Source organism: Euprymna scolopes, chromosome 11, assembly GCF_053919585.1.
Source record: "Euprymna scolopes isolate OS-2025 chromosome 11, ASM5391958v1, whole genome shotgun sequence".
NCBI lineage: Eukaryota > Metazoa > Mollusca > Cephalopoda > Sepiida > Sepiolidae > Euprymna > Euprymna scolopes.
The window spans coordinates 68,794,727-68,820,911 of NC_136492.1; the positions used below are offsets into that span (position 1 = coordinate 68,794,727).

Sequence of the window (26,185 nt, forward strand, 5' to 3'; positions counted from 1 at the left end):
CCTTTTTTTATTTTTTGTTTACATTTCTAGATACAAAATAGTTGTGAGATCGGTGAATTTGTTTACTAATCTGTTTCAATATTAGTTTTATTTTATTTATTTAGGTTTTATCTTTTTGCTTCAGGTTTTATTATTTTTGCTTTAGATTTTAAATTTCTATAACTTGGTTGAAGGATTTCTCATTGGTAGGTTCATGTGCGTTTTTGCTGCTAAATGACTTTCGTTGGCATTCGATTCGTAGGAAAATCATGTTTAATTTTCGATTTTTGAGCGATTATTCAGAAAAATAGGTAACTTTGCATGAATAGGGAGGATTTTTTTTTTCATGTTTGAGTGATCCGTCCGTGATCTTTCATTTTAATATACTTTCATAGAAATGTTTCTGTTATGTCAAAAAAAAAAAAAAACTTTTCTTTACGTCACAAGTATCACACTCATATATGAATTCCATAGCTAATATAACATGCTGACCCAACGGGTCATGGGTAGTCTAGTAATTTACAATAATAATAAATGAATTACACCTTTTTTCTTAGCACATTAAAAGAAAAGCCAGAACTGGGTTGGGTGCATGATTTAACACAACTGTAAAGAGAAGGGAGGGAAAGAGATATAAAAATGTTACACACTATTTAACTATTTAGTTTTATGTCCCCGGACAGTTTAAAGAATAAAATTATTTTTAGTTATGTACACACATGTTTAATCGCCTTGAATTGCTTGTATTTGACAAGTGGTCTGACATAGTACAGTGTTCCTATTTAATCGCCTCCCCACGAGGGAAGTTACCAACAAGGTTGTGTTTTTATGTGGGGAAATTTCAGCTCCCCCAAAAAGGGCACTCTGAATTGAAATACATAATAAAAATTGCTTCGGTCTGGGATTTTTCTCTAAGTTTCTCTCTTGGTTTCATTTTCCTTCAGTTGAAGTTCTCAGAAATCAAAATGCCCTATCAGGGCTCTATGGACAAATTTATTTTTAGTTTACCTTTGACAACTAAATATTTTTGTTTACTTGCCAAACCTATGTGATTTTTGGAATATCACATCTTCGTTTCATGACGAGTATGTACATCATAAAGATGTTTCTGTATTTTTTTTTTTTTTAAGTGTAATTCTAAATATACAACAAATTTTATGTTGATACTTGAAGGTATAAACATTCTAATTTCTTCAGATTTTTTAAACAGCCTTCATAAAAAAAAAAGAAAAGAGTATATTGTTCTACTAAACTTTTATTGTTTAAATAATTTAACTTTGTTTTGTTAAAAAAAGATGTTTTTCACTCACAGTGAGCCTTAGAAGATTGTCAGTGAAAGAAATACAATCGTCAAAAGATAAGCGTTTCATTATTTCTAGTTGCCACTTTGAAAAATCACTCACAAATGTGACTGTTTCACTCGCAATGTAGAGCCCTGCATATACTTTTAATTTTATATGAGGTACATAGATATTCAAATATTCCATTAACTTCTTTAGCTTTCAAATATTGAATTAGTAAAGAAGTTGAGAACATAACTTTTCTCTCCCCAATTGACCATTTTAATGTTATAGTATATATTTCTTGTGGTTTCTTGGTCTTACTGAATTCCAGGACCAGAATTACTCTTGTCTGATAGAGTATCCACTTGGAGAAGGTGCATCATTCCTTGATGATGAATTTCTTAAAGGGTAGTTTTTTTCTGCATTGGATCTTGGTCAATAATTAACTCTCATGTTTTTTATTATCTCTGATGCATTATTTAGGCAGAGGGAGACAGTGAGTGACTGTTTTAAACTGGATATTTTTAAGAGGTAGAATTCAACACTTGTTTTTCTTTCAACTTCAGAATAAATTCTCTAACTTGCATTTGATAATTGTATTTTAGCTATCGTTCCACGCGACTCACTTTTGAACTTTTCTGCCCTTTTCAAAGTCACCTCAATGTATTTTTTGATATATGGCATCGAAACAAAGTAATAATTTATTTGCATGCATTTCCTTTCTTCAATCTGTTTTTACGAGTATAATTGTGTCGAACGATACCCACAGTTGTCGACCCCAATGCTTGTGCTTTTCTTTATCATTCATCTTCTCTTCTCATTCTGGCTGTGTTATTGTGATTGCCGAGGGCGTGAGCAGTAGTTTATGAGTATAAAAACATGCAACAGTAGTTACAAAAATAATGCATCCTATTTTTTTTAACTAAAAATAAAGTTGAAGAGCTATGAAGACAGGAGTAGTACGATTAAAACGAGCTGCATTTTGTGTTCCAGAATATATTTTTTTTACATAATCATGATTCTCAATACACTTTTGCCAGCGATGAGGTGGTGACTGCATGGGTGTCTTGGGTGCCCTTTGTCGCTTGCATCTCTGTTATCACTCTGAAATCAAACTCATCTCCTAACTGTACTGACATCAACTGCATCGGCTTTCATAAACATTCAGCAGACGCTATTGAATGTTGATTGGGTCAAGTTTTTCTGCATGTAGGAATTAAATGATGCATCTCTGCTTCTGACGCATGTCCATGACAGGAGTTGTTTTCTTAGTCTCACACCATTAACATCTAGAATAGAGATGAAATTTTCATGCTATGGATGCATAAGTTTAGTCATAATAACAATGCAATTTGATCCATTCGGGCAAGCTAAAAAAAACAACTCGGGCATTCCAAAACTAATGCATTCTGTGTAAATAAACACAGTCACAAAAAACACAAACTCTGACATTTCATTTATAAATCAGTTGTACCTAGAATGTGTGTCTGTGTGTGATAAAGGACCCTCAAACATTATCAGTTCATATTTATCTGGTACAGCCTTGCTTTTGGTTGGTTGATCAGTTCATCTCATCTGCTAAAGCTCTCCTCAGTCTGTTTCGAGCTGCAAACTAATGTCAACTGTTGCCAACAGCTGTCTGTAAACTATCTTTGAATCCAAAATTTCTTGATACGTAATCGGAAATCCTATGCCCAGTCTTTTGTTGGAGACTGATAAGCAGAAAATTATTTGCCCTCGCAGCCTCTCCCAGCTGACCACTTAGTGAATCATTTTATACTATTTTAAACTTTTGACAACTTTTTCCTTTATTTTTGAATTACTTCCTAACACTCTGTGGTAGTAGTAGTGGTGGTGGTGGGGGGCGTCCATAGTATCACAAGTGATTTGTCTGTTTAATAACTTGATTATTATTACACATTGTATTACGATATTTGCATTTGAAGTTTGGTTTTAAAATTAGTTTTGATATCTTTCTGTAATTTTAACATAATCTGAGTAAGAGATTAGGAAATTAAAAAAAAAAATGCAAAATTCAAACAATCTTTATGAAAAATATCTTTGAAATGTTGCCCATTTTCAGCTTTGCATATTTGTGCTCTTTCCAAAACATTCATGACAAATTGCAGAATCTCTGGATTGCGATTTGACTCCCTTATTTTGTTCCTGATATTTTCCTTCTTGCAGGGTTTTGAGTTTAACATATGCTCTTTCTTTAAGATATCTCCACGAGAATAAGTCAGGGCTAGTCAAGTCTGGAGAACGTGATGGCCATTTGACATTGCCGTCGAAAATGCTCTTTCAGCCAAAACAATTGACCCCTGATTTTAGTAAAACAATTTCACAATTTGCGTATGTTGTTCAATGCTATACTTATCCATAATTAATTTCTAAAATATTATCTGTAAAATATCTAAAATTCTAAAATAGATGGAAAAAAATAGTCATTAATAATTAAATGACAGATTTTCAACTATTCAGTGACATTTTTGACACTCTGTGTGTGTGTGTGTGTGTGTGTGTGTGTGTGTAATGTATGTATGTATATATATATATATATATATATATATATATATGATGTTTCCTTTTATCATGCTTGTCAGTCACTCTACAGTTTGAAATAATGCTTTCCTCATTTAACACATAAGTTGAATGGCCCTGTCCTATTTTAAACATACTTAAACTTTTATACTCTGTATCATTTCTTTTCATTTGTTTCTTATCAGTTCGAAATGTCATTGTCAGCAATAAACAGCATATGGACATGCCTTAAGGATATATTTTTTGTTTTAAATATAAAAAAAATGTATTAAATTTTAGCCATCAATACATGTATAACCAGTCTTATAATAAGAAATTTTTCTTTTCATTTTTTTTCTTTTCAGTTGTTCGTTACTAGAATGAGAGGTAAAGGATGGCCACATCTAGTAAGGAGCCAGATAATTCCCTCAGTTGGTAAGAGCTAACTGTTCTAGGGGTGTCATCCTCTACTAGTGTGCTATATCTGACAGGTTGTATGGTGTCACTCTTGTGACATCCTTGCCAGTGTGGTGGGTTTGCCAGGAAGCAATCTATTTCGCACCCGGATCCAGGAAACCTTATTTTCCAGCCACATAATCAGTGGAAGACGACAAGTGTAAGTCATATTTAAAAATTATTAAAATCTTGCCCATACTGTACAGAAATGATGGCACATTTTGTCATGGCTTCCCAACTTACAACTTTTCCAATTAATTTTATATTGTCATGTTTACTTTACAAAACATACCAATTCTTCAGTCAGTTGCTGCTACTTCCATTTGCTTGAATATATACTGGATTACCTCCCTTAGTGTTACATGCAAAGGGATTTCAAAGACCCTGAAACTAGTGTTGGGATGATTAATCCGAATTGAGAATTGGAAAAAATTATACCTATTTTCTGATGCAAAAAAAAAAAAAATGATTCTTTTCATAGTTTCTTTTGTTTTTGTTTAAAAATTAATTTTCATTGTTGGTAGTAATGATAAATACTTATTGATTTTTAAAGTGCCAGTAAAACTAAAGTCTATAATTCACTCCACTCCCTCCCAGGTGTATCCTTCATTTTTGCAAAAATATGTGCACATATTATATGGGTTTTTATAGTGATGCAAAATTAAAATAAAAATCAGAACTTTATAACTAAATATTTAGTTTTTAAAAGAATCGCAAAAAGTAATATAAAGGCAGGAATGTAGAACAGAATCAATAATTGTATTGGAATCGGGAGGGGAAAAAATATTGGAATTGTCCCATCACTTATTGAAAGAGACAGAACTGTATTTGCCTAATTTGCTCGAGACTTTTTTTTACTGCCCCCCCCCCCCCCCATATTATTTTATTTTTTTGGAATCCTTTTAGACAAGGTTTCGTAATTTGTGTCTTGATTTTTTTTTTTTTTTTTTTTTTTTTTTTGTGGATTGTTATCCAGATCTTCATTCTTGCTGTTATTCCACCATGTTTTGCCCAACTATTCCTCTGGCTTTCTTCAGGTGGTTAACTGTGACGGGAATGAAATGCTGAGTCTTGTAACTGTATCTCCAGTAATTACTGCCTTCCATAGTTTTTGTCTCCCCATGTTTTGACCAACTAATCCTGTGGCCTTCTTTGGGTAGGGTTGAAATTGCTATCTTCAGACAATGCTCACCTGGAATTGTAGCGACTCAACGCCTCTCTACTGTGTCACACCAAAATCAATACAGAAAATAGTTCATATTCAATTTATTTAAAAAATGTAAAAAAATAACCATATAAATGTAAATTTTATGCAGTATGACTGCTAGTGCTGCAAATGGACAGGGTATGATCTGCAAAAAAAAAATACAACCAGTTTAAGACATTGAAAATTTACTAAAAAGTAAATATTTGTGAATTTAATATCAGTTTATTTTGTATTATTAATAAAGTGGACTGATGACACTACCATTTATGGTAGCACATTTAAGACAGTAAACGACCAAGTTCTCTCCGATTCTCTCTCCTCTGATCTTGAGCACGTGGTACAATGGAGAAAGGAGTGGCTGGTTACTTTTAATGCATCTAAAACCAAGCTTCTATGTTTACATCATCAACGTTCTGATCCCCATCTGGCATCAATTGAAATGAATGGCTCTCGTCTTGGGGAGACCTCAAGTTTTGACAAGTTTCTGGGCTTGACTTTTACTCCTGAATGGAACATGTACATCAAATCTGTTGCCAAGGCCGCTAGAAAAATGGTGGCATCCTTCTATCGATCCAGTAGATATCTCACTGCTGATGCAATTCTCTATATAAGAGCCAAGTACATCCAAGGATGGAGTACTGTTGCCACATTTGGGCAGGAGCTGCTAGAAAGGACTTGTCTTGCCTTGATAGAGTTCAAAATAGACTTCCTAGCCTCATAGATGTCCTTTTCTCTTCTCTGCAACTTCTATCTCACAGAAGAGATGTTGCGAGTTTGTCTCTGCTTTATCATTCTATCATTTCATAAAACCAAAAATACCTAATAGAGGTATTTTTTATATCCTGTCCCAGTGTAGTATAACCTCCCCCCCCAACTACCCCATGTTAACGATGGCTTTTGAGGTTGGGGGTGTTTATTCCGAAAGCTGTTCTCTTAACATGGGGAGGTTGAGCTGTTTATAATATGTTGGGGCACGTAAAAATTTACCTTAATAGATTATCTCGAATAAATAATTATATCTTGTATTATGATATCCAAATATGTCTAAGAAATAAATGCACCTTTGAAAAATTTTAGTTGAAATTTATACATCTATTTCAGTAATTGTTAAATAGTAGATAATCTAGATTTTTTTTTTTAAATGTACATAAAATAAAGTAAATCCAAGGTAATTTTAAAATTCAATTTAAATTAAATTTTTATACCTTACTTTGTAAAATTTATAAAAAAATAGTTTTAAAATTGATAAATTTCAAATAAAATTTTTTACCTTAATATTTCAAGTTCATAAAAATACATGTATTTTCATCCATTGCTAGAAATGCTCTTCTAATCTGCATATAATTGTTTATCGGAAGTTAAGGTGCCCTGTGGTTGTGGCCATTACCCAAATGATGCACATAAACAATGTCATTCAGTTTAACATCTGTCAAAATATGTTCATAAATGCAATGTAGAAATTTCTTTTTATTTGTAATCTGAAGCTTTTTAGATCATAAAAACTCCTTCCAGTCTAATGAATTTCCTAACCAGGATAATTATTTTCTGAATGAAATTGAATTGAAATAAATTGTATGTAAAGACAATAGAGGGGGGGGGGTGATTGTATTAGTTCAGCTTTTGAACCAAGCAAAACTGACTTGTTGTTCGGCATCTTTGGGCTGTTTACATAAACGAACAAAAAATGCTGATGTGCTTTGCCAGTCAGAAAGCTTATGAAGAAGACAACAACTTGTACAGCATTTGATCCAGAGAAAAACATTTTTTAACCCTAAAATAATGCTAACCTAATCTAATTCTTACATAGTCAGTTTTTGTCCGGTTCAAAAGCTGTACCAGTACAAAAAAAAATCTGTAAAAATTGTTTCATTATGTCCTTTATCATTTTAGTTTATTCATAAAAACAAATTTAGTTAAAAAAAAAAAAAAAATGGAATTTTTAAGTTTCTTGTGAAAAAAAAATATTTCATTGAATTTTTTTTTCTTCATCCAAAATAGTCATAAAAATTTTATGGTTAGTGTACGTTTTATTTTTATTTTCCTATTAAAAAAAACTGCCTCATTTTGATTTTGACACTGGTTTATTTTCATCTGGCTTTTTTCAACTGTTTACATATTTTTTCTGTTTGGTTCAAATGCTGTATCAGTATCAAAATATCCATTGAGAATCAAATATTCATTTGTCATTTGCTATTTAGATTCAACTAAAAAAAATTGCACTTCATTTTATATCGTACTAGCAGGGGTGCCTGGCGTTGCTCGGGTGTTTGGAGGTGTGTGTGTTGCGGGGGGGGGGGGTAAAAAAAAAAACGATGTTAAACTTCTTTAAAAAATTGGAAAAACAAAAAAAAAACTGCCTGGCGTTGCCTGTGTGATAAAAGAAAAAAAAAATTTTTTGTAGGTAGGTATGATCGAACCTGGAACCCTGAGGTGAAGATGGAAAAAAATCCTAACATGTAACCCACTCGTCCAACACGGCAGAGTAACAGAAATGTGATTTAATTCAACTTAAAAGTGCGTGATTTTAATGATAATGAGGTTAAACATATCTCGCAGTCAACTTTCGCTGCAAGGCTGTTTTTTTTTTTTTTTTTTTTTTTTTCTTTCCCAAACTTTGGCTGTTTGCTTTCCCAAGATGTTGGGGAGGGGAAAACTAGCTCCCCATAAAAAGTGGAGTGTCCCAATGAATAGCAATTGTCTAAGAGGTTTCTCCCGCATTGATCAACCTTTATTGCTTTTGTGGACGTCCCTGTCACGAGTGCTGGGGAACTGCTGACACGGATTCAGTTTTGCTGTTTTATACTGAAATGAGAAACAAACGCGGTGATTGCAGAAAAATCTTGAATAGCATGTAAAAGTCGGGCAAATTAGATAGACGCAACCTCCGTTCGTAACTCGTATATATTATGATTTAGACAGTATATAAAGTTTTAAGGAGTGACCCGACTGAGCCCCCCCCCCCAACAAAAAAAGGCTTTGCCGGGCATACATAAAAAGTACACACACACACACACATTTTTAAATTTATATATATAGATAAATTATTATGTTTCTCTGTTCTATATGATTTAAACTTTTTTTAAAAAATTTGTTATTGATTATTTATTGAAATCAAAAATGCAGCAGTGTAAAATAAAATGTTTAAAAGATATAAAAATAACAAAATAAAAAAATTACCACAAAGCAGTTTTGTAGTCCCTTCATGAACAAACAAGTAATATGTATTGAAAGTTTTACAAACTCTTTTACATCCAATTTGATTGATAAAAACACATTACCTGAACACAATTAGTTATATAACAACCAATGTTGTAATAATCAATGAAAATCAAAAAAAACTAAAAAAAAAATGATTCCCAAACAATACCGAGTAGGTACAGCTAGTTATTTATAAGTTAATTGATTTGGTATCGGAAACGCTGCCCAAATCATCAAATGAATGTAAACATGATAAGGTAAATTCTGGTCTGTATAAATAAAAGTTAATGCTTTTGTAAACACATTTTGACAGGTCTTAAAATGAAGCGAATGACATTGTTTATATCCATTACATGGGTGATGGCTACTATGACTGGTCACCTTAACTGCAGATGGCTGATACAAGAAACTTGACCTGCACATGACTTAAAAGACTTACGCATGTGTGAGCGTGATTATTTCATGTATCTACTTATAATATTACAAGGGAATGTATTATATATCAATTTTCAGTGTTTACTTCAAACAGTACTCAATGTATGAGTGGTGCTAGGTAGTTAGTTTTATCCTCATAGGTAACTATCATGCTAAAGTGCATAGAATTTGTTATTGAATGCTATATGTTCACTGGTGTTTAGCTAGTTAACCAGTCAGATTCATTGTTATTCTTGCTCACAGGTTAGTTTTCATTAGCCAATGACTGGGCTTCTCTCAAAGGTTCAGCTAACCTTTACTTAAACAAAATAACATTACCCTTTTCTGAATGTGTTGAATTAACAGGTTACCTAACTTTGATCAATTTGATCTGTTATTTTATATTTAAATTTATAGAGGGCATGTGCGTGTGCGAAGGGTAAAGGTCACACCAGTGTCAAAATCTGTCCATTTGTTTTTCTCAGTTGATTAGTCCCTATTCTTGCCTTGATCCTTTTTTTATTCCACTTTCCAGGGGGATTTTTTTATGTATACTCTAGAAAAAAAGATTAACTCTTACGTTTGCTCGTCTAGCTACAACCACTACCAACAATTTTCCCAGCTCTCCATCTGTGCCTAAATCTAAATGCAAATTCCATGAACAAAGCTCATTTCCTAAGACTGCCCACCTGTAGAACTCTGTTTTATTGGCTTAATTTCCAGCTGACTACAACATGGTCATCTTCAAGTCCAAAGTAAACAAGTTCTTGTTGATCTGCCCATTTAAATAATGAAATCGTACCCAATTTCCATCACTAATGATCACTATGCTGTTGTGTCAGTGAAGACTTTGCACTCATTGAACCTTATCCTTGAGTGGCCTTTGGACCTTGATAAGTGGTGACTCCATTGTAAGAAAAAAAAAATCCTTGAAGTTAGTTCTGATTGGATAGTTAAAATTAGTTCATCCTGACTAGGTTCACCTGTAGATGTAATTACAAGTATTTCTCTTGTGTTTTGGAATGGTAAAAGAAACATAAATCTAGTAATAATATTGATGCAAAAAAAAAAGTGAGCCAAGTATCCGATTTAAGTGTATATTTATATCTTCAAAAGAGTTTGTGTTTCAAACTGTTTATCTTCCCTCTTCATCTGGGGTAGACCATAGCTCTGCTTGAAGGCCACAATCAATTTCCTTTGGAGATAAGGGGTGGGATGTTTCAACAAGTACCAGATTGGTTCTAGCAAAGGTTAGCAAGAGGTGAAAGAGGGTGTGTTAGCTTTAAATTATTGCTGGTACAACTGACCTCGTTTAGGCTCAACATGGTTTAACTTTTAAGAAGCTGTTAAGATTGTTTCAGCTGGCATCAGGTTTCTCTGTTATCTCCACATTGCTCTTAATTTTCTAATGTCCTTAATCTAAAAACAAAATGTCTAAAATAAATTCCAATTAAAAAAAAAAAAAAATGGTAATAAATAAATAAAAAGATAACCTGAAAACCAGATAAGATTTTTTTATAACAATCCTTTATTTGTTCTAGAGTTTATCATCTAGCTGGGTAGCTAACAGTTTAATTTGAAGGCTGATGTTGTAACCTTCCTGGTTGTTATTAAGTAATCTTTGATTTCAATATTGGAAATTTTAAGCTCTTTGAAAAACAACTAAAACAAAAGTGCGTATCAGTTTAATTATATATGGAAAAGCAAAAGGACATTTAATTTGTATTAAAATTATGCAACTATTCTCATCTGGAGGTATTTAGTTCTCTCCCACTGCAAGAACTGTGACACCAGGGTCGGAAAGTGGGATTAAGAAGTCGGCAATCTCCAAGGAGGGAGGCACTCTCATCTGAAAAAAAATGCCTGGGCAGCCCCGTCGGCATTCCCGGTAAGGACGCCTTAGGCGATTATTAATAAATTAACCTCTTTTCAAAGAGACGGAAAAGCCTGGGAGGGTGGACCTCTTAGGACTGCACAGGAACAGCATAACACTGTGATCGACAGGGACCATGTCATAACAGGAATGATCTAATCTCTGTTAATGTTGGAGGCTGGCTGAGTTCAGAACATTTCAGTCGATGTAACGTCCAATTTTCTTCAGTTCAAAAAGCTGTACTCAAAGAAGTTATAGATTACATTGACTGGAATGCTATGCATATAACGACAAAGATAAGAATAGTACTTTGAAAAAGACAAATCATCGATTTAGATCTAAAAACAATTCTGAAATGCTAACAACATTTAACATAGAAATAATTCAATATCTAAAATTTATGCTAAATGTAGCATTTCTGGTTGAACTTTTTTACAAAATTTTTTTAATCTTAGATTATTATTTAAGCACAATAGTTATAAAGAACTTGGTAAATGGAGTTAAAAACTAACACTATACAAATATTACCAGTTGTTGAAAAAGTTATAGGAATTTAAAGCTAAGAAATTGGGCATTCAAAATTGAAATCATTGACCAATTCACAAGAAGAAATTAATTTTGTCATAGTTTCTGTAATTTTGGAGTAATTTAAATAGAATTTTGCATTCTTATGTAAAATTGTAAGTATCTCTATGCTGCAATCCATTAAAGAATAAGAGATACAGCTATGAGTTTTTTTTTTTTTTTTTTTTTTTTGAGAAATCAAATGATAGTTAAAAATGTGACCCATATAAAGTATACATGTAAGTTTGTGAAAGTCATTCAGAGATTGTTCCTTAAGACAAATGTGATGTCTTGGGTGCTGAAGCCAGCAAGAGGATGATGGCCAGTTTTGTATTCCTCATGTAGTTGGAATTGAAATATTTGTATAGTTTGCAGTAGATTTTTTTTTTCAGTTCATCTTATTTGCCTTCCTATGAGAGCAGTTACACACAAGGTTGGCTTTTAATGTGTGGACAACCCAACTCCCCAAAAGGAACACTCTGGATTGGAACAAAAATAACAATCGCTTGAGTCTAGAGTGATTTCTCTTTCACTGACTGAGGACATAACGAAGCAAATCAAGTATAGTATCAAAAGAAATACTTTGCTTTGATATTAGCCAAAAGTGTAAGTAAATGCTCAAGTTGGCACTAGATTTTTATCACACTTTATTTTGAAATGGCAATTTTGTTGTTCAATATGCAAATTGAAAGGATGTAAATGAATTGTCATTCTATTTTTATGCAGTTGTTTCAGATTCTCTATCTTTTTAATCTGTTTTTATATTTTAATTTCAAAACTGGTCTTCTCAGCTTTAAACTTTCCCATTGTTTTGTTTTATCAGAAATATTACAATTGAAACTTCCCAGCTTTCATCTCTTTGCTTTCGTGTGTGCTCAAAGGTGTCTCGAACTCTTGTTGGTTCATTTCTATCTTTATGAAACAAAAGATGATTTACATACAAGTATTCTATGTTTTGTATGGTTGACTTCATAACAACACCTATTTTATATTGTTTAATACCAGAATATAATACCTGTTAACGATTCATCAAACATCAGTCGCTATCTTTTTCAACTTCATGCATGATTGAATACAGTAGATCGGATCCGATGTCGACTCAGTGTCACAAAATGGTGAAGTTGACATGAAACCATGTTATAATTTTCACCATTTAAAAAAAAAACATTTAGCAGAATCTTTCTGTGAACAAATAGATGTACACACATTCACTGAAAGAATATTCTTTTATATTGATTTACCTTAACTTTCCTCAAATTAACTATGCCTGGTACTTCTGTACTTTAGTGCCCATTTTTCCGTGAATCGCATTCTGCAACACCCGACTAAAAATGGAAAACACCGGATTATAACGAGTGAGTCAAGAGAAATGGCAATTTTCATTTATATTCTATGTGAAAAAAAGTGATATTGGTAGGTAATATTTATTAATTCGTCTGAAAATACAATCATGTAACATACATAAGTATGAACAAAGTGCACTAATATCTCTAGTTTAATACATCAAATGTTGAAAACCTCTTTAGATGAGGCTTATATAACCTAACAAACTTTTACAGACAATATCTGTTATTTTGTAGCATTTGGATTATTCAATTTTTTTTTTTCCATCTTGAGTGTTATTTTCATAATGTTTCAGCTGATGTAACCTGACTTTCTCCTGGGGAATCTTTCTATCAAAGTCTGGGTAATCTTTCTATCAAAGTCTGGGTAATCTTTCTATCAAAGTCTGGGTAATCTTTCTATCAAAGTCTGGGTAATCTTTCTATCAACGTCTGGGTAATCTTTCTATCAACGTCTGGGTAATCTTTCTATCAACGTCTGGGTAATCTTTCTATCAACGTCTGGGTAATCTTTCTATCAACGTCTGGGTAATCTTTCTATCAACGTCTGGGTAATCTTTCTATCAACGTCTGGGTAATCTTTCTATCAAAGTCTGGGTAATCTTTCTATCAAAGTCTGGGTAATCTTTCTATCAAAGTCTGGGTAATCTTTCTATCAAAGTCTGGGTAATCTTTCTATCAAAGTCTGGGTAATCTTTCTATCAACGTCTGGAATTTCGAAATAATCCAAATCATCCATTCTCATCTCAACAATTCATGAACACATTTAAAAAAAAAAAGAAAAAGAAAAAGACTATTTTTCATTTGTTAGGATGAAAGGAATGCATAAAAATATATGGAAGGCTTAATTAACCAATGGATAATGAAACTGGCTCTACATACTCTTGGATAGATACCATGCGAATATGAGAAGCTGCTAAGAGCAAAAGGCTACATAACAAGAACAATTTGCATGTGTGTCACCAAGCATCAACTTAGGTAATCTGATTCTGATTATTTCATGTGTTTAAAAATGGCAATTTTGATTGGCTCACAGATTCAGTCCGTGGTCTCTTCTCCAATGCAGTTGAATCTGCATCATTTCTGCAACCACAATAACTAAAATTAGGTATACTAATTATTACTATATATTAATCTCTTTACTTATTACTTGTATATATTGTTTTTTTTTTTTGTTTTTTTTTTAATTGTATTTATTATCTATTGTTTATATTAGCTATTGTTTATAATTACTGGTTCCCATATCATATTGAATTTTATACTAGGTCTACTTAGCAGTTGGTATAGCTGACCATATCTGGAAAGAAAAGGGAAGCCATCTACCACTATGGGACGAAGTAAAAATTATAGACAGAGAGAAACAGTGGAGAGTAAGACGACTAAAAGAAGCAGCACATATGCTAAGTAGACCTAGTATAGAATTTAATACGATACCAGTAATTATAAACAATAGATAATATATACAAGTAAAAAAAAACAATATATACAAGTAATAAGTAAAGAGATAGATATACATTAATGTATAGTAATAATTAGTATTAGTAATAAAATGGCGATATTCACGACTAGAAATACAAAGGAAGTTTAAGGCTCCTAAAATTTGTGCTAGAATTGTCCATAAGAACCCGTAGCACAGTGGTTAGAGTACTGGGAAAAATCAATTGTAAAAGTGATATTCTCCTGAAGGTTGAAGGTTCAATCCTCAGTGTGAGCGACCGAAATATACATTTGCGAATTACTTAGGACCTCTATCCAGTCATGGCTGATGGAACAAGAGCATGCTGCTCCCGAGAAGTAAATAAAGGGTTCCACTCGAAATTCCTTCCAAATTCCAGAGTTCGACAGAAACATTCCAGAGTTCAACAAGATGCACCTGAAGAAGGTCGGAGGTTATATTGACCGAAACCTTTTGAAAATCACATTCAAGATGAGAACAGTAGTCTGATGAATAATAATACAAATAACCAATCCTCGTCTCAAAAATTCAGAAACGTCAAATTTATTCTGGTAGTACAAATTGGCACAAAATTATGACCATTCAAAATTTGTTGGAAATAAATTTTGCCGTCTTGTATACTATTAGTTCAGAAGCCAAATTTCAGTGTAAATGACATTTTGTGGTAGATTAATCCTAATGGAAAACTTTTTTTTACATAATTATTACTTCAAGCCAGCCTAAACATTGGACAAAATCTCATTACTTCTTGAAAAAAAAAAAAAAAAAAAAATCATATAAAAATACCACTTTTTTCATAATGATTTAAAACACTGCAGAGATGAAGCTATATTTTTCTTTTAATAGTAATCCAAAAATCTTGGATTTGTACCATGTAAAATATGTACAAACAATTTGAAACTAGGATTAACATTTAATTTACTAGTTTTTCAACTGGAATTGTTTTGTGAAAGATAACTGAAAACTCGATTAAATCCACAATTGACAACATTAGGACTGTTTTTATATGCAATTTTGTGAAAGTTGAGCTTGATTGGAGACTGTAAACACCAATATTACATTCAAATTTCTATGTCAAGACACAAAAGCCCAGGTCTGAGTGCAATATTTTGTACTAGCAGGATCAGTGTCCCAGTGTTGTCTAGTTGGAATATAAAAGAATGATTTAACTCTGATTTTAAAATATCTGAAAAACAAACAAAAAATTTGTATATTTCTGTTCCACTCTCAGAATAATTTATATTATTGGAAAGGAAAAAAATAATCATTCTAAACATGTAATTTTTTTGCTTTTTTTTATCCATCGAATTGCTTTGCAGCAAGTTAAATATATATATATTAGATTCAATGTTACATATCCTTTGTTTTACAAAAACTTCACCAATTTTGAAATTCTACAATCAGAATTTTTTTTTCTTTGTCTAGTTAGAAGTGAAATACAACTGAGCAAAATTAAGAGGTTTATTCAAATATTATAAGCTAAGCAAAAAAAAAAAAAAAAAAAAAAAAAAAGCAGCAATTTCTACTTGATAGAAGATAATCTCAGAATTATATTGATATAAAAAAACTTTTTAAATATTTTTTTAAGATTAGGATTGTTTGTGAAATAATGATTTTTCAAATTGCCAGCCATTAAAATGTATGCATTCACTCACTGACTTTAAGCATAAGCAGTCAGCAGTAATAGGTTTTTCTTTATTTTTTCTTTGTTATACTCTTTTCATTTTTCTCTCTTCCTCTCACCATAAATATTAAGAATTATTTTGTGCTGAATGATTTTAAAAACATTAAATTATGAAAAATATTTTTTTTGTGTTTAAAAGAATTTTGTCAAACTTCTTTTGAAAAATATTTCTTTAAATAGTACTTTGAACTGCTGGATTACTTTGACTTATTCGTAATTGCAATTTACTTTTAGAAATGTGCAAAATTTGTAACATACATCCCAAAAAGTTTGCCTTGTGTCTTCATTGATTACTCTGACTTTTTTTGTTTTTTAATCAACATTTGGTGCAAAACTTAAGCTCTTTTTTAATTTTACCTTGTAGTTATGATCAATGTGTAGTATTTGTTCTATCCTTTGTTAAAAGAGAGAGAATCCTTGATGTGGCAATTTTCATTATTGTCCCCTTTTTGGGTTGGATATTCTCCACAGAAAAACCCAACCTTGTATCCAACTTTACCGTTGTAGTGAGGCAAGTATATAGGGACTTTTCGTGTGAGAGAGGGGAGAGGTATTACAAGAAAGATCTTCCACATTTTGATACTTCTATCCTGTTGTCCATGCTAATCTAGAATAAAATTAACAAAGACAATTGGGAATGTTAAATATATAACATCTGAAGTATCCTTCTTTATCAAATATTTATAACAACTATACTTTTCAAAATATTAAACATCTGTAAAATAGTCACAAAAAACTCTGCTAGCTACGGCCACTATAAATATTTTTTCTACTTAAAACTAAACAGAACTTCCATGAGCAAAGTTTCTTTTCAAGATCTATTTACCTATGAGACCCAATAGTATGGGGCTCTTTTTTAGCTAACTACAACGTGATTGTTTTTAAGTCCAATGTTAACAAATTATTGAATTCTGTCCACTTTCAACCACAATTACTAATCCTCACAGTATTGTCTTTCTATCCAACTAACAAACTCATTATTCTCGAGTGGTATTTGGGCCTTGATAAGCGGTAACTCATTAGTACATAATAAAAATTTACCATAGATGAAATGATTTTCATTACAATTTTGTGCCTCAAACATATCTTCGAAAACCTGATTGGTTTGTTAATTGTTAAATGTATCAAATCTTTTTATTACAAGTCTTAGGGAGGCTTCATGTTTTGACAAGTTTCTGAGCTTGATCTTTACTCCTGATCTGAAATGGAACACTTATATCAAATCCATTGCCAAAGTCACTGGAAAAATAGTGGAATCCTCCTTCCGCTCCAGTAGATATCTACCTCCTGATGCAATTCTCTACCTATATAAAAGCCAGGTACGTCCAATGATGGAGTACTGTTGCCACATCTGGGCAGGAGTTGCTAGAAGCAGCTTACCTTACCTTGACAAGAGTTCAAAATAGACTTTGTAGCTTAGTGGGGGGATGCCCTTTTCTCTTTCCTGCAACCTCTTTCCCACAGAAGAGACGCTGCGAGCCTGTCTCTGCTTTATCGTTATTTTCATGGCAAGTGCTCATCTGAGCTTCAATCTATGCTCCCCCCCCTCGCCAAACTTTCACGAAAAACACTCATCTTGCCAAAACCACTATCAATAATTTCCCACACTCTTTATCTGTGCCTAAACCTAAATGTAGATTCCACGAACAAAGCTTCTTTCTTAGAACTGCACACCTGTAGAACTCTTCCGATTGCCTGCTTTCCAGCTGACTACAATCTGATTGTCTTCAAGTCCAACATAAACAAGTTCTTAATGAACCGTCCTCCTAAGTAATCCAATTTACAAAACTCCCACTACTAATGTCTACTATGTGATAATTGCATTGACTAATGTATACCCAGTAACCCTCATCCTTGAGTGGCTTCTGGGCCTTGATAAGTGGTGATTCCTGTGTAAAAAAACAAACCAAAAAACCAAAAACATCTTTCAAATATATAGAATCTATTGATATTCTATACATATTTCTTAAATAATTTATTGCACTGATAACATTTCCATTTAATAAGTAATTCAATGATTACCTTTGCCATTGGAGTTATGTTTTCGATCAAATTTGTTTGGGTACAGCCTAGGAGCAATCATCAGCAAACTTGGTCTTAGAACTCATTTAATTTTGGGATATATTGGTCACAATCATTGAACAAGTGAAAGTCATACTTTTCATCATAGAAATTTGCCGTTTTGACCCAAATGTCATCGCTAAAGCCTTGTATGACCTTGGCTTTTGAAAAGTTTGGTTATAGTCGCAAATTTGTTGAAATTACAACTTCTAGTTTTGCAAAATTTCAACCTGATCAGATGAAATAGTTTTTAAGTTATAAACATTTCCATGACATACAGGAATGCTCCATACACTATGGAAAAGCAAGATTTTGACTCCTCTTTATGTTGTCAAATGGAATTATAGTCTTATAACTTATGTTCTTGGTTATGATGCATTTCATCAGTTCCCACATTTTTTTTAATGTTTCACTTGGATAAGAATACAATGTATTTTTAGTCCATCTATGATTTTTGTTGTACTCTTTTGCTAATATAGTGGGCCGAACACCTCCAAAGAATGAGTCAATTGTTAAAAAAACAAAAAGTAATTGTTAGCATACCAGCTGTTCTAACTGGCGTATCTGAGATATGCCGTATCTCTACAAAAAAAGAAATATTAAATCTTTTTTGTCATGACTTAATTTGAAATTACATTTTTACATAGACCCATGCATCTTGACAAGAAGCTCTGTCCATCTATCTGTCAGTTGGACTTATATTTTGAAATGGCTTTTTCATCATAAAACGTGCATCTAAAGAATACAAGTTCTTTGTTTACTCAGTTCAAACACTCAAATAATGGTTGCTTGTGATTTTTTTTGTTTTCTTTTTTCTATTTTTGAATGTTTAAGTTGAAAGTTCTATGTTGCTGTACTTGTATTGTTTGTTCATGTTTAAAGTTTGTTGGCACAAATTGTCAACATTGCTTTTTTAATTCGGTTAATGCCATCTGTTATAGTGTGTGATTGGCATAATGGATACTATGAAAAGCTAAAGAATCGGTTATGAAGAGTCTCCTCCCTTTGCCTTCAGCAAATAGCAACATGTGTTCAGTGAAGCGTCTGCAATTGATCGGTTACAAGAAGCATTGAATACCCTTTATTAAAGTGTTATCAAAACAATTAGTTTTAGAGGTAAATTCATGTCTTTATTTGAAGACATATTTGAATTTTTCTTTTTCTCTTTTCTCGGTTGTAGGCCATCGACATTTTTGTACTGTTTTTTTTTTTCATGGCATATCATACAAATCAAATGTAACTTATTTTTTCTCCCCGTTTCCTGCCTCTCTATTGTCTCCCCATTTTCTTCTCTTTGTATCTTTTCCCTCACCCATACCCCCCCCCCCCCCGTTCGGCATCGCTCCCCCACTCGCCTCGTTCTATGTTGCCCCCTCCCGGCTTTCTTCCTCCCTCCCCATTCTCCCCCTCCCCGTTCACCCGTCTCTCTTCCCCCCTCCCCGTTCACCCGTCTCTCTTCCCCCCTCCCCGTTCACCCGCCTCTATTCTCCCCCTGCTAACCCGCCTTTCTCCCCCCTCCTCGCTACCCCCCCCGGTTCACTGGCCTTTCTCCTCCCCTCTCCGTTCACCCGCCTCTTTCCCTCCCCCTCTTCCTGTTCACCCCTCTACCCCCCCCCCCGTTCACCCGTCTCTCCCCCTCCCACTCCCTTTTCATCTGCCTCTTTCCCCCATCCCGTTCACCCGGCTGTCTTCCGTGTCCCCGTTCTCCCTCCCCCAGTCTCACTTCCGGGTCCTCGTTCTCCCACCCCACCGTGTATTGTCTCTCTCTCCTCCCCCTCCTCGTCTCGATTCTCACTCTGTCCCTTAGGCCTTCAGGACAAGATCGAAGTGTAGTGTCTGTTCTCCAGATGCTGCACTTCTGTTTCTTGTTCTCTTTCGGTGGAGGAGAAATCCTTCACGACTGAGACAATTTTTATTTTTGTACCTTTTCTCCACGTTAAAAAACGACCCTGGTGTCTAACTCTGTCCCGTGGGGAGGCATAGTAAATAGGTACATAATTCAAATACTACCTCTGATTTATTCAGCTATACATGCACTAATACCATTAAGAAAGACATGAATTCACAATTGCCCCTCCTTTACATATGGTTAAAAAAGTTATTTATGTTTTAATAATCCTCTGCAATGTGTTTTTCTTAACAGTAAATCGCCTTTAAATTCTTGCTATGTCATAAAACAAATGCCTTTTCTTTAATACTTTACTTAATGTTTAATAGATTCTATAATTATTTACAAATACTAATTACCTCACAATAATTAATTCCTTATTCAAAGAATGTAAAGCAATGATGTAATTGAGTTTATACATCTGTAGTTTATCTTTGTTCTTAATTGAGAATTAATTAATAATTATTCACTCTTTGTTTCACTTGGCAGATTTTAACAGCTGATATGTTTTAGACATATTCTGCGTTTTGTACCAACATAAATACAGCAACTGACAAAATTTGTATTTCTATATATGAAAACGCTTATCTTGTCCTAACAGACTAGTTTCGACTTGGTTTCTGAATTTTTGAGATGAGGTTTGATAATTTAGATTATTTGGACCACTGTTCTGATCTTTAGTGTAATTCTCACAATGTTTCAGCTGATGTAACCCCCGACCTTCTTCAAGTGTATATTCTCGCTCTGTCAGCCATGATTGGATAGAAGTCTTAATTTGCCATTGTATTACTATACCATTTCAAGTTCAAAATGATAATCAACTTCAAAATGGATCAATCAACTTGAAAAAATTTTATCTTTTTATTTTACTAAATTGATAATTCTTTTAATTAACTTACCCCATGAGTTAGGAAATCAGGTGAAAAAAGAGGATGCGAAAGAGTGGACCTGGGGAATGCCTTAGAAAGGCAAATGAAATTTATATGAAAGGGGTGTTACCTTAGTTACTGATAATGCTCCTTGTCATACTTCAATTGAAGAAGGGGGAGGATGAATTTTTGCAGCGCCACATTTTCGAACTTGCCCATGATAGTCCAATGTTAAATCCAATTGAAAAGGTTTAGTCAGTCAAAAGCTGACGTAAAATGAAGTATGACGGACTCAATTGTTGGGATTTTAAGGGATGATGGCCAGGGATTTTTAACAATTAAATAGTTTTGCCTCAGCAAGTTTCTGCCTAAATCCAAACGTAGATTCCATGAACAAAGCTTCTTTCTTAGAAGTGCACACCTGTGGAACTCGCTTCCATTTGCCTGTTTCCCACTTGACTACAATTTGGATCTCTTCAAGTCCAACATAAACAAATTCCTGATGAATCGCTCCCTTAAGTAAAACACTCTATCAAATCTCCAATACTAACGATTACTATGATACTATCCCATTGATTACTGTACATGCAATAACCCTTATCCCCGAGTGGCTTCCAGGCCTTGATAAGTGGTGACCTTCATGTAAAAAAATAAATAAATAAATAAACTTCATATCTGGAATACAGAGAGTACTTCTCTCTGTTATTAATTTAGATGATATTCAATTTTAAATACATTTCTTTTGAACGTTTATATTATTTTTGTATCTCTTTGAAGTAAAAATAAGATAATAAATATTGAATTTATTTGCATTATATTACTTCTCATTTTGAAGTTGATTACTTCTTCATTTTGAAGTTGATTATTTCTTCATTTTGAAGTTGAAATGGTATAGTATCATCCTGTATTAAAAACTGGACCTTCAACCTCCAGAAGAGTGTCACTTAGAACTAAATTTCATCTATTACTTTATCCGTTATGCCACGGACCTGAATACAATTGCAAATTACTTAAGACTTCTTCCAGGTCAAGGTCGACAGAACAAGAGTATGCTATCCCAGTAGATTAGAGTTCCATTTGAAACTTTGTGCAACTTTCTAAGTTTGAATCGACCATTTTCAAGTGTATTTACCAAAGCATTGTAAGAATAACAGTCAAGACGAGAACAGGCATCTGAATAATCTAAATAATACTGATTCTAACTCTAACTCAAAATTGGTGATACATGAAGTAAGCCCCCCCACCCTCCCATCTATATCATCTTAATTGGTGATCATCTTTTTGTTATGAAGTAACATTTATTAATTCTCTAGATTTTCTTTATTAAAAAAATAAAGCTTGATTCAATGCCTTGAAAAACATCTCGCATTTCTTTAGAATGAAAATGCGATAAATGGTATATCTTATATATAAAGTAAGGTTATCTCTGTTTCATGGTTGAATACTTGTCTGTTTTCTTAAATTGAAAAATGTTATTTTCATTTCATTTCATAAATTTTAATATTTAATCCTGGTTGATAGATTTCTTTTTATCAAGTCATAAATACAGGAAAATGGAGGAGTATATATTTTATCACATCTAATGTGCCTTCCATCCATAACGCCAGGTAGAAATGAGCAAGTTGTATTATTTGAACTATTCTCATGTTGGATATCATTTTCACAATGTTTTGGCCAATGTTACTGCCAACCCTCTTCAGGTATCTCTTGTCAAACTTTGGAGTCTGCAAGGCTCTACATCGCGAGTGAAACAGTTGCATTTGCGAGTGATTTTTCGAATTGGCGACTAGAAATAATGAAATGCTTATGTTTTTTGGCGAGTGTTTTTCTTTCACTGACAATCTTCCAAAGCTCACTGCTGAGTGAAAAATATCTTTTCAACTTTTTTTTTTTCATATATAACGAACAAAGTTAAATTATTTAAACAACAAAAATTTAATAAAATAATATACTTTTTCTTTTTTAACGAAGGCTGTTTATAAAAATATCTGGAGAAATTAAAATGTTTATATACCTTCAATTACACTGGTCAACACAATATTTTTGGCAGGCAAAGTAAGACTGGTTTCTGGGGTTTTCAAGGGCGCTGAATCCGAATCTGACATTAGTTTTTTCAAATTGGCTCTAGTTTTTGAGATATCACAGGGGGGTCGTTTGTCTGAAATCACCCATTCGCGACCATAGCTAAACGTACAAAAAACGGCTAAATAGTGCATAAATGTCAGATATTGATTTTTATGATAATCTTAAACCACAAAGACAGTGTAAAATCTCAATCTAACAAGTTAAATTAGATATAACATCATTTCATTTATCCTATAACTGAACACTTTTCATAGATTTCGAGGATATACAAAAAATTTTCTAAAAATTTGCTGAATTTTAATTCTCCAAGTGAAAAAAAAGCATTTACATGATCAGTTATATATCATAAATTAATGCAAAGCATAATACACTAGATTCTTAGTTACAATGAACACACAAAACAATATTTTATTCACAGAACTAAAATTGACGTTTATACGATTTTCGCTTGTGAGCAACTTTTGGGCAGTCTCTCAAAAGGTTCCAGCAGTAGTCTGCCATCATGTGCTCATCCCATTTGCCTTGATACCTCTCTTCCATTGTTTTGATGTCTTGATGGAATCTCTCTCCCTGCTCCTCACTGTAATCACCAAGATTACCAGGAAATCTGTCGAGGTGGCTAAACAAGAAATGAACTTTAATGCTCATATTTGCCCCTAGTTTTCCGTATGCAGTAAGCATCTTACGGACCAATTGCTTGTAATTGTCAGCTTTGTGATTTCCCAAAAAGTTTGTCACTACATCTGTGAAGGACACCCAAGCATTTAACTCAACCGTGTTCATATGATTAGTGAAGTCAGAATCCCTCATGAGCGTTCGAATCTGAGGTCCATCGAAGATGCCACCTTTAGCTTTTTCGATGGAAAGACCTGGAAATTGCCTGCATATGTACTTGAAGCAATCCCCATCCTTGTTCAACGCCTTAACAAACTGCTTCATGAGCCCTAGTTTTATGTGCAATGGAGGGAAGATGATTCTATCCCTGGGTACTAAAGGCTCATTGATGACGTTGGCTGTGCCGACTTCGAGACTTTCTCGTTCTGGCCAGTTCTCCCTTCTCCAGTGCTGGATTCTTGCTCTGCTATCCCACAAACAAAGAAAGCAGGGATACTTTGTGTACCCACTTTGCTGACCAAGCAGAAAATTCACCATTTTCAAGTCCACACAAATCAGCCATTTATGAGTGTTGTAATTCAGCTTTCCAAGAACAAATTTGATAGCATCATACTCTTCTTTCATCTTAGTAGAATGGGCAATTGGTGCAGGAGCAAACTTATTGCCATTGTGCAAAAGTACAATTTTTAGACTTGCTTTCGAGCTATCTATGAAGAGACGCCAATCTGCTGGGTCATATGATGAGATCCCCATGCAGTTAAGAAGTGCAGAAACGTCATTACAAAAGGCCAGGTCGTCTTCTTTAGAAAAGAAACGAAGCAAGCTGTCTTCCCTTGTCCTATAGTATGTTACTTTTGTGCCAGAATCAAGAATGTTTTTCTCTTGGAGTCGTGATGCAAGAACTTCAGACTGCTCCTTCGACAAACAAAGGTCTCGCACTAGGTCATTAAGTTCAGATTGATTGAAAAGCTGAGGGCCATTTGAGGGTTCTTCATAGTCACTACAGCTATCATCATTTGATATTGAAAGATCAGCTGGAATCTCTTCGGTTTCATCGATTTCAGGCAAACTGGTGAAAACAGGCACAGGTAGACCCTCAGAGTGCGCAACAGGACGGATAGCAGAATCCAGGCTCGGATACTGCCAATTTGCTTTCTCGTGCTTGTTAAACCCCGTCATGTCATTGAGACAGAAGTAGCAGTCATCAAAATGATTGTTGGGCTCTCTCCACACCATTGGTACGGCAAACTTCAACTTCAGCTTACCGTTGGTCCAACCGCGGAGACTTTCTACACAGGTTTTGCACACCATATGTGGGGCCCAAGACTTGTCTTGGTCACCAAGTATCATATCGAAGTATGCTTTGTACGCCCTCTTGACAAAGTCTGTAATATTCCCCTTTTGTTGTGCCATCATATACTGTCCACAGATGTAACAAAAGACATCCGGTTCATATCTGCAACATCTTCTAGAAGAACTCATTTTCTCTCTGGAACTCATTTTCAACTGTGGAATTAAAAAGAAAATTCTTGATTACTGTTTAATTTATACTGCAACTATATTTATGGAACATGTTATTAAGTAATTACAGTATATAATTATATAAAAATTCTCCCTATATAAATAATTATATAAAAATTCTCCCTGAAATACTTCAATATATACATAATCATTATAATGATTCAATAATATCAGAAAATTATTATTTACTGCTTCTATATTGAAGTATTTCAGGGAGAATTTTAGCAGTTTAGGCTTATTTGGGGCTATCGGTATCTTCTAAACTAGAGCCAATCTGGCAAAACCAATGTTATATTCGTAATCAGCGACCTTCAAAACCACAGAAAACACTCCTAGATGGTCTGCCAAAGAAAAAAAATAAAAATTTGTTGACCAGTGTTATCAACATAAAATTTGTATGTTTTGAATTACACTTATTAAAAAACACACACACAGAGAAAAATCTTTATGATGTACATACTTGTCACAAGAACGAAGATGTCATATTCTAAAAGTCATGTGAGTTTGGCTAGTCACTTTTCTATTTGGCTAGTAAACGAAAATATTTAGTTGTCAAAGGTCAACTAAAGATAAATTTATCCGTAGAGCCCTGGTCTGTATGGAATATCGAAACATTTTGAGAATAACATTCAAAATGAAAATAGTACTTAAAATAATACAAATTATTAATCCTTATCTCAAAAAGTTTGAAACAGAAATTAACAAAATAAGATTTTGTATATACACCATTGCATTGGTTATTCCCTCTTTCTAACCTACATTCAACTCTCTCTCTATATATATCTAGAGAGAGAAAGATAAAAGCAAAAACAAACGTATGGTTTATGTATTTAATGTCAAGATTTTGTACTTGCTATCATGGGTCAAACTTGGAAACAGACGTTAGTTCGAATCTCACTTGTAGTTATTTTTACTCTAATATTGTCCCCAAATCAACTTGGACATTTCAGATTACAACAGGAAGCAAATTGTTTACTTTTACTTTTATTCTTTCTTTAATCTACATAATTTACAAAAGTTATGGACAATGCTAGGTAGCCCTGTTACATACTGCTTGTCTCTTGATGCATATAACTTTTATACACTCTTACAGAACTGGTTCATGTGCCATCTACCTTTTGCCTTCTATTAATTTGCAGGAAACACAATATTTCTTTAAAATAAAGTAT

The 26,185-nt window shown here is 33.4% G+C and overlaps 1 protein-coding gene across 2 annotated transcripts in view; it reads left to right on the top strand.

The window, feature by feature from the left end:
• The window catches only part of LOC145287897 (uncharacterized), a 129,060-nt gene that overhangs the window by 41,759 nt on the left and 61,116 nt on the right, over positions 1-26,185 (top strand). For both annotated transcript variants that reach the window (XM_080135837.1, XM_080135838.1), the window contains one exon: positions 4,148-4,398. The gene's annotated coding sequence lies outside the window, so the exon portion shown is untranslated. The remainder of the gene's footprint in view (positions 1-4,147; positions 4,399-26,185) is intronic.